Raw genomic sequence first — 14,379 nt, 5'->3', positions numbered from 1 at the left:
TGGTTTCTATTAATTGCTCTGGGCTTTGGCATTTGGCTGAGTTTAAAATGAAAGAGAATAGCCCCAGGCTTTATTCATCTTATTCACTAATAAAACGTATCAGCTCGACCCACTCATTTTTCTCCATTCTCACAACAAGTTTGTAATACAAATGAGAAAGCGCGGCATTACTCGCCTTTAATGGAGCAAAAACGTGTTTTTTAAACATATTTGCATGTCTGTTTCATTTATCCATGCTTAAGATCTTTCTTAACTGATAAATTGTGATGCAAAACAACTAAGCTGTTAAGAAACAATGTGGTTTCTGTAATTGAAAACTTATTTTTAAGTGTTTATTGAATATATATATTTTTAATTTTACTCTAACCTCAGAATGCCACTAAAACAACAATTTGTAAGCGTGGGAGTTTTTTTTAAAGAATAACAAGGAGTGGAGCAACACTTCAAAGGACTGATTAGTGGTAGTTCTTGTTCTGGTATTTCATGTGGAGTTCATTTACAGATTGCAAAAATCTTTTGGATCAAGACGTTTTAATACACAATCAGATATTTTCAGCTGGAGGGTTCTTGTAATTACATGGATGAGTGCACAGGTAATTTCACCCAGAACTAAATGAAAATATCTAACTTAATACTTGCCATATTTTGATAACAGAATAAAAAAAATATTTGATATTGTTCCCAAGTGCTTGAAACATCTCGAGAGGTATGTATATTAAAATATTGGCATTGGTTCACACTGGCTAAATAGAAACACGTCAATCTCAAAACTATTGTTTTAAAAGGAGGAAACACATATAAACATAAGACATCCATTTGGGAATATTTTTACTTTTTTACGCACCATGAACAATTCTCATCAGCATGCTACAACAGATTTTTCCACTTCCTGTTTGGATGGAATGTGCTGGCAGTCTCCGTCAAAGCTTCATACATCATTTACAACTCTTGGAAATAAAGCTTTATCACACTCATCTTCACACACAGCTACTAACACCACCATTTCCATATCTTATTCTACCAGGCCCAACCGATCCATTTCCTACATTCTTGTGAAGCTGAGTCTCATTCACAGAAAGCAGCAGTTACAGAGATGATGAGCTTTCATTCAGTTTCCTCCTCCACACTGCAGCCTTTGTTAGGTGAGAGTATGGACCAGACACATGTTTCAAAGGCTGACAGACATAATGCTACACAAACACAGACTGTCACTGGTGAAATACTTCAGTTTTAGATGTGTGCTGCATCACTCCCAACCACTTAAGAAGCCACAGATTCATAATATTATGTGGATATCACCATTTTGGTAAATCAAGCAGAGTGGACAGATAGATTAAGGGGTCTAAGAAGGGGCCGTATATTAGAACAAGTGAATTACCTTGTCCAAACATTGTCCCAATGTGCATCTAATTTATCAGCTCCTCAGTCAGTGATAGGAACTCATTGAAACGCTACCTAAGAAGGTTAATTTGTGTTCAGTATTCACATAAAGCACACAGCAGGTCAACAGAACAAGTAATGGGAGTCATGAAATTGTTTTATCATAGCTGATAAATGTAACAACCAGGTGCTCAAAAAAGTCAGACTGAATCCAATGTTTGAAGTTTTGCCACAATGGGTAATTTAAACCAGAGCAAATGGATTATAAATCTTCAGACAGCCTTTAAGTACTTTGTTGCAAGACTTTGATAAAGAACAAGCTTTTTAAAACAGGTGGTCTACAGATATCACCTTAAGATAACATATGATCCGCACAGATACTAATCTGAACATGCATGTAAACAACACTCTAATATCTAACATCCGAAGCTTTTCCACTGAAATGGACGTTAGTGCACAGATCCAGACAATTGTGCATCAAAGTTTAGGCTACAAAGCAGCTAATGGACCAATCAGATTGGCTAAAACAACTAATAATAGATTGCAACATCTATCTTGGTGAAAAGACTTACAATTTTGTGGAAATGCAGTAATAAAAAGAAAACAAAGAGTTTGGACCTCCAGCATTGATTTCCTATTTAAAACAGGTGCTTAAATGCTGCAATGCGTCACACACATTTGCAGGGGAAATGTGTTAAGGGTTTTCTCAGCTCCTGCTGAATGTAATAACACCTTGGTAAATATGCTTCACATACGGATTTGTGAACAGGTGCAAAATAAGGATTTCAATATGTGCTCATTGTGCCCAATAACTTATTTAACATTTAAATAAAGAGTGTGCATTTCAATAAAATATTTAATTATTAATCTTTAATATTTATTATTTTGAAAGTGACAAGTGAAGGCCAAATAAGACCCATTTTCGGAATTTGTCCTCTGCATTTAACCCATCCAAGTTAGTGCGCAAATATTAGGAGTAGTGAGTAGTGAACACACACACACAATGCAAAACTTGGACACGCACCTGGAGCAATGGACAGCCTTTTTGCTGTGGCGCCCAGGGAGCAATTGAGGGTTAGGTGCCTTGCTCAAGGGCACCTCAGTCAATTCCTCCCGGTATTGAGAATTGAACCCGCAACCTTCGGGTTACTAGTCTGACTCTCTAACCATTAAGCCACGACTGCATTTGGCAAACACTTTCACACATTCAAGCTATACATTTGTTTACACATTGCTTGGAATGTGTTATTAACAAAGAAACACACAGATCCATTATGTCCTCATTTAAAAATCAAATATCTTAAAGGGTTAGTTCACCCAAAAATGGAAATTCTGTCATTAATTACTCACCCTCATGTCGTTCCAAACCTGTAAGACCTTTGTTCATCTTCGGAACACAAATTAAGATATTTTTGATGAAATCCGAAAGGTAGTGTTGTAGTCAAGACCACCTAAACCGAGACCAAGTCGAGACCAAGACAAGACCAAGACTTTGGGGGGTTGAGACCAAGACCAAGGCAAGTCGAGACCGAGTCAAGACCAAAACCAGACTAGCACTCCTCAAATTCATCTAAAAGATCCACATTTACTGCCTGAGAAATGTCTTATTTTTAATCAAAAAGTACAACTAGAACAACAAGACACTATATAGAGCTGTTACAAATCAATTTAAATCACTAACAACAAAGTTCATCTTTACACTGCAGAGGTGGAACAGAAGTTGCATCTGAATTGGTACAATTACAAATGCATAAATGATGTTGAGATTATAATATTTTGTTTATTGAACATTTGTAAAAAATCAATATCACGTTTGCAATTGTGCTCATATTTCTGAAAACAGCCCTCTTTCTTGTGATATTGCTTAATTATATCATATGTTATAATATAAATATCAAGATCTTATACAAGTACTTTTTTGCAATCATATATTCAATTTTGTGGGCATTTGTATTAATTTTGGTGACATTTTTGACCCAGCACAACAGTAATACATGAAATTAGAAATAAGTTATTGATTGCATTTGAAGCAGGAAGTTTTACATACAATCAAATGAATGATAACAAAGAAATCAGACTGCAGTTGTGGTCTTGACCGGTCTTGAAATAAAATCCCAAGTCCTTTTAGTCTGAGACCAAGACAAAACTGAGACCAAATGCGGCCAAGACCAAGACCTTCAAAAAATGGCCTTAAGACCGCTCTCGAATACTACAACACTACTGAGCGGTATATGATTCGTCCATAGACGGCAATATAATCCACATTTTCAAGGTCCAGAAAGGTACTAAAGACATTGTTAAAATAGTCGACGTGACTGCAGTGGTTCAACCTTAATTTTATGAAGCAACGAGAATACTTTTTGTGCGCAAAAACAAAACAAAAATAACTACTTTATTCAACAGTATCTTCTCTTCTGTGTCATTCTCATACGTTGTTTACGTCCAGCGATTCCAGGTTCTACGTCATTTTTGGCCGGCTCCTGCATCAGCATCACACACATACGTCGTGCTGCTCATGTATGGCCAATACTGAGCCGGCATTCAGAAACATTGAAGCCTTCACTGTGCTTACTCCGTCACCTGCATAAGGATAATGACAGGGAAGAGAAGAGATTGTTGAATAGTCATTACTTCTTAATACAAAAAGTATTCTCGTCACTTCATAAAATTAAGGTTGAACCACTGCAGTCACGTTGACGGTTTTAACAATGTCTTTACTACCTTTCTGGACCTTGAAAGTGTTGATTATATTGCTGTCTATGGACGAGTCATATACCTCTCGATTTTCATCAAAAATATCTTAATTTGTGTTCCGAAGATGAACGAAGGTCTTACGGGTTTGGAACGATATGAGGGTGAGTAATTAATGACAGAAATTTCATTTTTTGGTATAACTAACCCTTTAAACTTAACACTTTAAAATAGTTCTATTCAAAACATGTGCCTGCTTGACCTAAGAGATGAAAGGAACATCCTCCTCATAGAAGATGGAAGATGATGGGATTAATAACCTTGACAACATGGTTATGGGCAACTGAAACTCATTCCATATGATTAAAGCAAATCACATGTTGGCATGTTTAACTCTGTCACTGGTGGAGATAACTCTGAAGATGCTACCATGGAAAATCTTAATATTGGCTAATACATTTCCTGCAGCATCATGGGAGTCTTTGATTCCTGGCTGTATTAGATCATGTGTGTATGTTTCGTGGACAGGAACTGCGTTTATGGCTGTTTTCTCCACAGGAGGTCTGTGAAGGTATTTCCAGAATCTTTTTTGCAAGTATGATCAGTCAGTCATGGATCCATGAACTCTGGAATTCTGCAAGTAAAACTTCAAAGGGACGACTCTAGATATAAACTCATATCCCATGGGGTAAAAGAGAAGGGCAGATATATTTCCATTTCATCAGAATTATTTCATCTGCTTGGAAAATATCATGTGTTCTGCAACTCCTATTAAATAGATTTTTTTTTTTTTTTAATTGTACTTTTATTTAGCAAAGACACATTGTTTTCAACAGCAACTGTCAGCATTGATAATAATAAGAAATGTTTCTTAAGCACCAAATCATTAGAATGATTTCTTAAGGATTATGTGACACTGAAGAGTAGTGATGTTGAAAATTTAGTTTTGCCATCACAGAAATACATTTTAAAATATATTAAATAATATTTTTACTGTATTATGGGTCAAATAAATGCAGCCTTGGTGAGCATAAGAGACTAATCAAGTAAGAGAGCAATCTTACAGACCCCAAACTATATATATATATATATTCATTCTTTTTCATACACTTGCTCTGTAATGAGACAAATAACTTATTATACAGCTTCCAGGGATACTTCATTCTACTACCGGAAGGAAATCGCATGTTAGTGAGCTCTCCATGTGGACAATATCTCTTCTCTTCTGAGACCAATGGTGTTCATTCAGCATAAGTCTCATCCCTGGAGAAGAATAAAGGTTAGAGAGGGAGTTTCATAACTTTGACAGAAACATTTCTCTCACTGGCTTCCTGTCTTTGTTTAAATTATGAACCTGCATGTGAAATATTTCTACATGTCAGCATTATGTATCTGATAGTAATGCTGTGTGTATTAAATATGTGCTTCCAAAAGTTTTTCTGAAAGTAACAAAATGGGAATAAAAACAGCATCAGTGTTTCATGAACATTTTAGCCATTCACCTGAGCAGTAAATGCCACATGACTGATCACTCTGGAACTGCGGGATGATGTCATGATAGTACTAATTGGCTGCTTTATTTCCTGCCTGGTCTATGTCTGTCTCCTACTTCTCCGTTGTGCCATTAAAATAACTAAATCGCCTAGTTGCAATCTCAATCCATCAAGTCTATGCTTATTTAACCAGCCTCCAATCCATTCACGAGAGCTGTGTCCGAGAGGCCTTTTTGAAATGCAAACGCTTGTGGAAGTGAGATTTTGAGAGTGAGTGTGAGCGAAAGCGGAAATGGGAAGCGGGGTTGTTTGCATTCCCACCTTATGTTTATGTCCACTGCGGTACAGTGCATGACAGCGGGCCTGACTGAAGTCGTGTGAACGTGGGACACTGGAACTCCCTGCATTTACTGTGACAAAGATTATGGATTAAACGAGCCGAAAAAAAAGCAAACTGATTCTGATGGAAGAAAAACAAAGACACTATCGGAGAATGGACAATTTGTTATGGGAATGGCGCAGCAGTTATGTTAAAGAATGCTTGCAATGTATATTGGTGATACTTTATTTATTGGCACTTTTGTCTATTTTAAAATTTTGGAAAATTAAACCTTTTCGAACTGTGTTTTATCTATGTTAAAACTTTATTTCTTGTCCTGGAATAAAGATCTGATCATCGCATTGAACCTTCAAATGGATTTTGATATCCAGTGCAACATAGAGCTTTCCTGATTTTAACACTTTTTATGTAAGCAATAAGGTACGAGAGGCAGTGCTGTATCGTGAATAAGTCACGGCTGAAGGGCGTTGTTAGGCACGATGCGAAGCGGAGCCCGTGACTTATTCACGATACAGCACTAGCCTCGAGTACCTTATTGCTTTTATAAAATGGTAACCACACAATACAAATATTAAAGCCAAAAATATGTATCAATGCAACTTTCATGAAGTAAACTGTCACTAAAAGCCTTCCTTCCACCGGAAAAAATAGTCCCTGACCGTGAACAGCAACAGAAGTTACATTATTACGTCAATAGATGGCGGCAAAGACCGTCTTTATGAGTGTGTCAGTCAGTAGCGAATACTTTTACATTGAAAAGACTAAATTGTTGTGAACACGGAACAAAACGCAACTGAAAAATGCTTTGACTAGTGCTGTCAGTCATGGGAAAACCCCTTAACTGTTAAAAGGACAAGATAATACATCGGACATTTAAACAGATTTTTTTATTATAAACATAGAACTGACCTGAAGGAAAATGCTAAATCTGAATGCAGGTAATAAACTCGCCCAATCGATCTCTTTCTCACAATACTCTTCTAGTTCTACATAATACAGTAAGCTTCAATGAAAATATCAACTGAGAACAGTTTACGTTGCTAAGAGTGGTTGCTAAGAGTGTTGTGTAGTGATACACAGAACCGTTGGGTGAAGCGGTCATAGCCTTGTTTTATTGTGAATACAACACAGCTATTGACCAATCAGAATCATAGACAGGAACTAACTGTTTTATAAAAATAATTATACTATATGTACGTAAACATTTGAAATAATAATTTTTTTTTATTTATTTATTTTTTTTTAAAGTTTATAGCTATTATGTATTCTTTAAAACAACTTTAAATTTCATTTATTTAAGCATTCCCTTTTTAAAATAGTGTTCAGGGACAAAAAGTTCCCCTAACTGATGGATCACCCATAAACAGATCAATACTGTGCTGTCTGGGAATTCAAGCCAGACATGCTAGAGAAAAACGTAGTGTTTGCAGTGTTTTTTTCCCACATCTATGCTTCTTCTGACCATTCATCCTCACTCATTCTTTCTCTCTCTCCTTCTTCACTGTGTATCTCTAGTGACTTACACTCCTGTCTCACTTCATATGGTTTGTTATCTGATGACATTCCTAGGCGTCAGAGACACAGTGGATATTCCAACTAGCTTACTGTCTTATCAGAACATCACAAGCTCCCACCACTGTATAACAGCAGTGTTTCAACATACAGTGCTAGGAGGCCTCAAGCACTTTAGAAACAGTAAATACAGGCTATTTCTTGATAGAATGCATAGTCTGTCCTTATTCACTCACCCTTGTGTCATTCCAATCCTGTATTATATTCTCTCTTCCTGGAAGTAAAAAAGGAGTGAAAAATTGGATAAACCTCTGTTTTAATTCTGACTAGGGAATTGCATTTACCCCCCTTAAAATGCTGTGCTGGGAGAAAGTATGCATTTGAAAAAGGAAAACAAAACAGGCCTGACTGCTCAAGCAAACCCAAAGCAGCACAATATCTGTCAAGCAGAGGAGGTCAAAGGTCAAGAGAGGTGTGATCAGAGCAAATAGCAAATAAAATTGATTTACGGCACCTTTTCAGAGTGTACTCAACTATATAAAACTGTCTAAACTTGAGTTACCACCCCTGTGCAATGAACACCCACAAACATCCACAAATACACATTCGCTCGCTGTTCTCCCTTCTCTGGTCCTCCATGAATTCAGGAGACAAGAAAAAGATCATGAACACTTGGGTTGAAAACTATTCCATGTAAAAAAAAAAAAAAAAAAAAAACGAAAAGAAAAAAAAACCCCCAAAAAAACCCCCAAATTATTTACATAATGTATGGTCACGTAGACCTATTCACATAAGAATTTTTTGAGATGGTTCTTTTTAATGAATGGGTTAAAAATTAATAATTGAATCAACTGGAAGGGTTACTAAAGTTACTCAAGATACACATTCTGTGTTTTTGTTGTAATAAATGCTGCTTTCATTACCCTAAAATTTTGTTCTAAACCCATATGACTTTCTTTCTGCTGTAAAAGGATGCAAAATAACCATAAAGCTATAATACAGTGCTCAGCGTAAATGAGTACACTCCTTCTGAAAAGTAACATTTTAAACAATATCTCAATGAACACAAAAACAATTTCCAAAATGACAAGACTAAGTTTTATATAACATCTGTTTAACTTATAACATGAAAGTAAGGTTAATAATATAACTTAGATTACACATTTTTCAGTTTGACTCAAATTAGGGTGATGCAAAAATGAGTACACCCCACTGAAAGTCTCTGGAGCAAAGCTACATTTTAGACTACAAATGTCTAATTTAACAAGAATTCAACCACAGGTGAGTCTAATTATTGATTACACAGGTGTCCAGCAGACAGTTGACTATAAAAGGGTGTTAAAACCCCTTCCCATTTCATGCTGTCAGCAATGGCACCACATGGAAGAGAAATGTCACAAGAAAATAATTTCTTTACACCAGAAAGGTGAAGGCTACAAGAAGATCAGCAAAGCTTTACTTATCAGTCAGAATACTGTAGCAAAAGTGGTACAAATGGGGTGACTATTTCCCGTGACACAATATGGCATACACTGCAGAGGAATGGCATGCATGGGTGCCGTCCACGAAAGAAGCCTCTCCTAAAGCCCAGGCACAAAAAAGCCCGCCTTAAGCAAAACCATGTTTTGACATAATTAAGATTATTTTTTCTAACACAGTTAAACTTGTTTAAGCTTGTCATATTTTATTACCATTTTTTTTAAACTATAGTGAATAAACTGTAATAATGAATAATGTTCAAGGTGTCTGAATAAATTTTGATTTGACTGTATATATATGTATGTATATATATATATATATATATATATATATATATATATATATATATAAATATATATATATATTTTTTTTAAGGAAATAAATACTTTCATTCAGTAAGGATGCATTAAATTGATCAAAAGTAATAAAGATATTAAAATGTTACAAAATATTTCTATTTCAAATAAACTTTTTCTTTTTAGCTTTTTATTCATCAAGGAATCCTGTTTTCAACATTGATAATAAGAAATGTTTCTTGAGCATCAAATCAGCATATCATATAAAAATATAATATAATATATCACAATATTACCATTTTTACTGTATTTGTTTTAACAAAAAAAATCTCTCTGCAGGAGATTTTTGAGTTTTCTTAACTTGTTGTAAATTGAACTTGTTATACAACAAGTTGAGAAAACTCAAAAATCTCCTCCAGCTGGTTGCCTTAAACGTTTAAGTTTTCTCAACTTTAATTTTTTACAGTGCACAAACTTTTAAACGGTAGTAGCATTGTCAGTTAGTAGTAGTGATAGTATTGTCAATCATATTAATTAACAGTATCAAATGGAATCAGAAACAAAGTCAGAAATGTTAAATTCCCATGCCTAATAAGCAGGATTTCTTTCTTTGATAAAGCATGTTTGTATGTGTCTCTCTCTCTCTCTCTGTGTGTGTGTATCCGGTCGGCTGTGCCATGCTCCAGAGTGTTGTGTAAGAGCGTGTCTCTCTGTGCTGAGGGGGCAGTGCTCAGGGAGTGCAGAGCTTATGTTATCAGGTCGATGCTGCACCGAGACCCTCAGATAACAATGCAGCCACACTCTTCCCTCCCATCAACAAGCCCTGTCTGAATCCAATTAACCACAGGGCACCAGGGTGAAGGGGCACAGAGGGTGGGAGCACACACCCTGACACAGACAAACACACATACAGAAGAGCATTCAAACTAGGGATGGGTAATTCGGTTATTTTGCCTACTTGAGTACTCAAAAGATAAATCAACCGAATATTTGAATACTCTCAATGCGATTAATCGCATCTTTGTGAGTAATTGCATCTTGTGTTTTTTTTATTTTAAATATGTTAGGTTACACTTTATTTCAATAGTTCACTTTAGACATTCTACTAACTATAAGTAACTTTGCAACTAATGTCAGCTAACTCTCATTTAATTTGCAACTACATGCAAACTAACTTTCAGAGTAGTAGACTGTCAGGTTAGCGTTAGTAGAATAAGCTGGCATGTACTTGCAAAAGTTGCTTATAGTCTCAAATACTTGTAGTTGCAAAGTTATAGTTAATACTAGTAGAATGTCTAAAGTTGACTATCGAAATAAAATGCTACCATATGTTATGAGACTATATTGGTGCAAACACAACATACTATATAACCAGGCTAATGTGCAAATCTTTGCAGTCTCCTTGACTTTGGTAAACCATGCTATAAAAAAACAGCATCCACCAGTCTGGTTCTGTGAGCCATGAGATCTCCCACTGACAAGAATGCATGTGAAGTGATGCATGGCGCCCTCTGTTAGCTTAACGGTTTGTTTTACTCTGAGGTTCACTGACCTCAGCCTGTGAACATATGAGTGTACAGAGCTGAGATGCCTCTCATGACTGGAGCCCCCCCCCCACTCTCTCTTCTTTACTAGTGTCTTAGGGTATTTCCTCATTTGACATGTTTCCATTGTGCTAGATCTTATCTTTACCGACCATTGGACACCAGAAGTTTAGCGTTCGGCTTGCGTGTTTTTCCTATGTATGCTTCTCACAGTCCAACAGACGCAAAACAGAGCGATCACCCATGGGTTTAAATGGCTAATAAATCCTCCCTCTCGGTAATTCATTCTCTGACTTGCCACAAGGGAAGTGAAATTAAGCAGATGCGAGTAGTTTTTCATGGTTAGAGAGCTACTGATTCTGACACCACTCCACTCCGGTGCGAGTGCTATATCTGGATGAGCCTGTGTCAGCTATGGAGAACTAAATTCTTTAAGATACCATGCAAGAAACATCCCCTCACTTCAATTCAAGCAGTTTTTGTCAAACTCATCTGAACCGAATTACATCCGAACCTTCTTTTGCTTTCATCTTACATAGCAACAAGCATTAGCAATGCTGTAATTTCATGGTCTTCCTTGATGTATCATGCAAATATCATGGTTTATGAATATGGAAATGATTCAGATGGTAGATCTGATATTTCACTTTAATATGTTAATATGATGCATTCTGCAAGACCAACAAAATAATCTAAATATGAGATCAGATCAATTATGCACACACGATGTGATTTACACTGCAAAAAAAATTCTAAATTTATATTTTTCATTAAAAATATGTAAATCTTATGAAAAAAAAAACATTTCTTGTGAAATAAAACTGCAAAAGATTTTCAGTCTTGTTTTCTTTACCTCTTTAAATTGGTAAATACATCACCGTTCAAAAGTTTGGGGTCAGTAAATATTATATTATATTTATATTTTTTTAAATACTTGTATTTAGCAATGATGCATTAATTTGCTCCAAATTAATTTTACATTGTTACAAAACAATGTTTTTGAACTTTATTAATAAAAAAAAATAATAAGCAGCACAACTGTTTTTAACATCGGTAATAAAAAGAAATGTTTCTTGAGCACCAAATAAGCATATTAGAATGATTTCTGAAGGATCATGTGACATTGAAGACTGATATTCAATGATATTGAAAAATTAATTACATTTTAAAATATATTAAAATAGAAAACAGTTATTTTAGATTGTAATAATATTTCACAATGATATTGTTTTACGGTATTTTTGATGAAATTAATGCAACCTTTGTGAGATATAGGAGACTTATGTCTAAAACATTAAATTATCTTACTGAAAATGTGAATAACAGCTAAAATTTCATATCATACAGTTTTCAGAATGTGGAATATACTGTTATAGTACTTCTGTGGTCATTTTTTGAGCATGAGAGTCTTGTTAACATTTACTTTGTTCATACGCAAAACAGCTCCATCTACATTCAACTTTCTCCTTCTGTGTTCCACAGAAAAAAGAAAGTCATACAGGTTTGGAACAACATGAGGTTGAGTATAAATAATAACAGAACTTTTCATCATTTTTGGGTGAACTATCCCTTTAAGGACACACCTGAGTACCAAAACGTGCCTGTTCCAACTTTCATTAAATAGGGCTCAAAATATGACATGTGTTCTAATAAAGATGTTTCATGTATAATGCTGTGTGGTTCTGTACCCAAATGAAAAGAGGAGATTCCTGGAGCTCTGTCCCACTGATCCACACTTGTGTCCCCATGGGGGAAAGGTGATCCCGGGGATTAGGCTGGTGTTGGTTCAGGCTGGTCCGGGAGAGACAGACAGGGGCTGTCACCCTGCCAGAGCCTCGAGTCATTCAGAGGTGAATGCTGCTGGAAAAGAGGACGAGGAGGAGAAGAGGACAGACACAAGAGGAGGTGAGGGTCGTAGAGGTCGCAGCAGGGAATTATGGGTGATGAGTAACAGAGAGACCAGATTCATGTGGTCATTAATTCCAGATGGAAATAGGATAGGACTTTGAGAGTGACACAAAACTGCAAAGAGAAAGAATAAAATGTTATCACTTTGCAGTTTAAGTGGGTGACACGTTACCCCACTCCCCCCTAAATAATATGCATGCATACATTTGCATTTCTCTTACAGAAGATATAATATCTGACATAAATATACACAGTCAACCTACTCATTCTATTTTTCACATTTTAGAATAATAGTAAAGCCATTAAAACTTTTAAATAACAAAATGGAATTATAAGGAAATTATCATTTAGAATTTTTATAATTAAAAAAAAAATCTAATTACATTTAAATATTAATAAATAATATTAGAAAATAAAATAAAATTAAGTATCAAATAAAATAAATTTAAATATTAGTTATATTAAACAGTACTGAAGTTCTCATGTATACTTACACAACTCATCTATTTAAAAAAAAAAAAAAAAAATGTTTAATTCAAATTTTAGTTTTGTAAAGAAATACATAGGCACAATTTAAGTCTACAAATCTACTTTCAAGCATTCATGAAAAAGATCAAAAGGTTTTCAGTCAAGTATGTCCAAACCTATGACTGGTAGTGTAAATATAAATCAATATTTGATGATGCTGGATCTTTGTCAGGTGCATGGCCTATTCTGTTTCAGAAAAGGGCCCCTGTGACCCTACCAGAGGGGGACAGAAGCCATCAGCACTTCGCTGCACTAACAAAGAGCTCCCTTTGCCAAGCCAAATAGGTGTGTGTGGTTGATGCGGTATTACCTCATGCAGAGTCACTTATCTGTCTTCTGCTTGATGACCTTGTGCTGACCTACAAAAGTATCTTTTTCACCTGTCTGCACATGAACTGTTGCCATTGGCTATAGTTGCTTTGATTCACACTGGCTCCTCTGGTTTGGCTGTAGAGCATCGTACAAGAGTATCCGTTAGTACAGTAAAATAACAATGCTGGAAAATGCTCTTGACCCTCCGACTCCCTCCTGTGGCCATGTCAGGGTTAGAGGTGCCTGCCTGATGAGTGAAGTTTTTCCAATTCTATTAGAAATCAGACATTAAAATAGGGCTGGGCGATATGACCTAAAATCAAAATCTCGATTAATTGAACATTTTACCTCGATTACGAATAGAACGATTATTATTAAAAACATTTTTTGCCCTCATAGTTCACTGACAAGGTTTGTACTGTAAATATACTTAATTATTAAAGGTGGGATATTTTTTCCTAATGAAAGAGTGCTCCGACATAACAGCTCACTTTCAGCAGTTAATTTATCTATGGTTCGTAACATTTCTTACAGATTTCTGCTCACTGTAAATCAGATACAGATAAATTAGCACAGTACCAGTACATTTATTTTAAGGCATTAATGACAGAGCGATTGCGTGTGTCTCTCTCTCTATTAATTGTGAAGCTGTGGGTTGTAAGTAGTTACTTCAAAAGTAGAAAAATATATGCTATAACTTTTGAGTAGCTAACCTACTTTTAGTAATAAATCAGCTCTGACAACTAGTTTCTTCACGTGATGTGTGTATGAGTGTTCATGTGCCACAATGCATCAGCTTAGTAGCTCAATATAGCCTAATGATACACATTCGATTTGTCTAAAATCGCTTGAATGTCCAAACCATTGACGGTCCAAACTGACAGGCCTTCAAACAC

Source organism: Ctenopharyngodon idella, chromosome 16 (genome assembly GCF_019924925.1).
Source record: "Ctenopharyngodon idella isolate HZGC_01 chromosome 16, HZGC01, whole genome shotgun sequence".
NCBI lineage: Eukaryota > Metazoa > Chordata > Actinopteri > Cypriniformes > Xenocyprididae > Ctenopharyngodon > Ctenopharyngodon idella.
The sequence above is the reverse complement of the archived record's forward strand: the minus strand, read 5'-3'. Positions refer to the sequence as shown.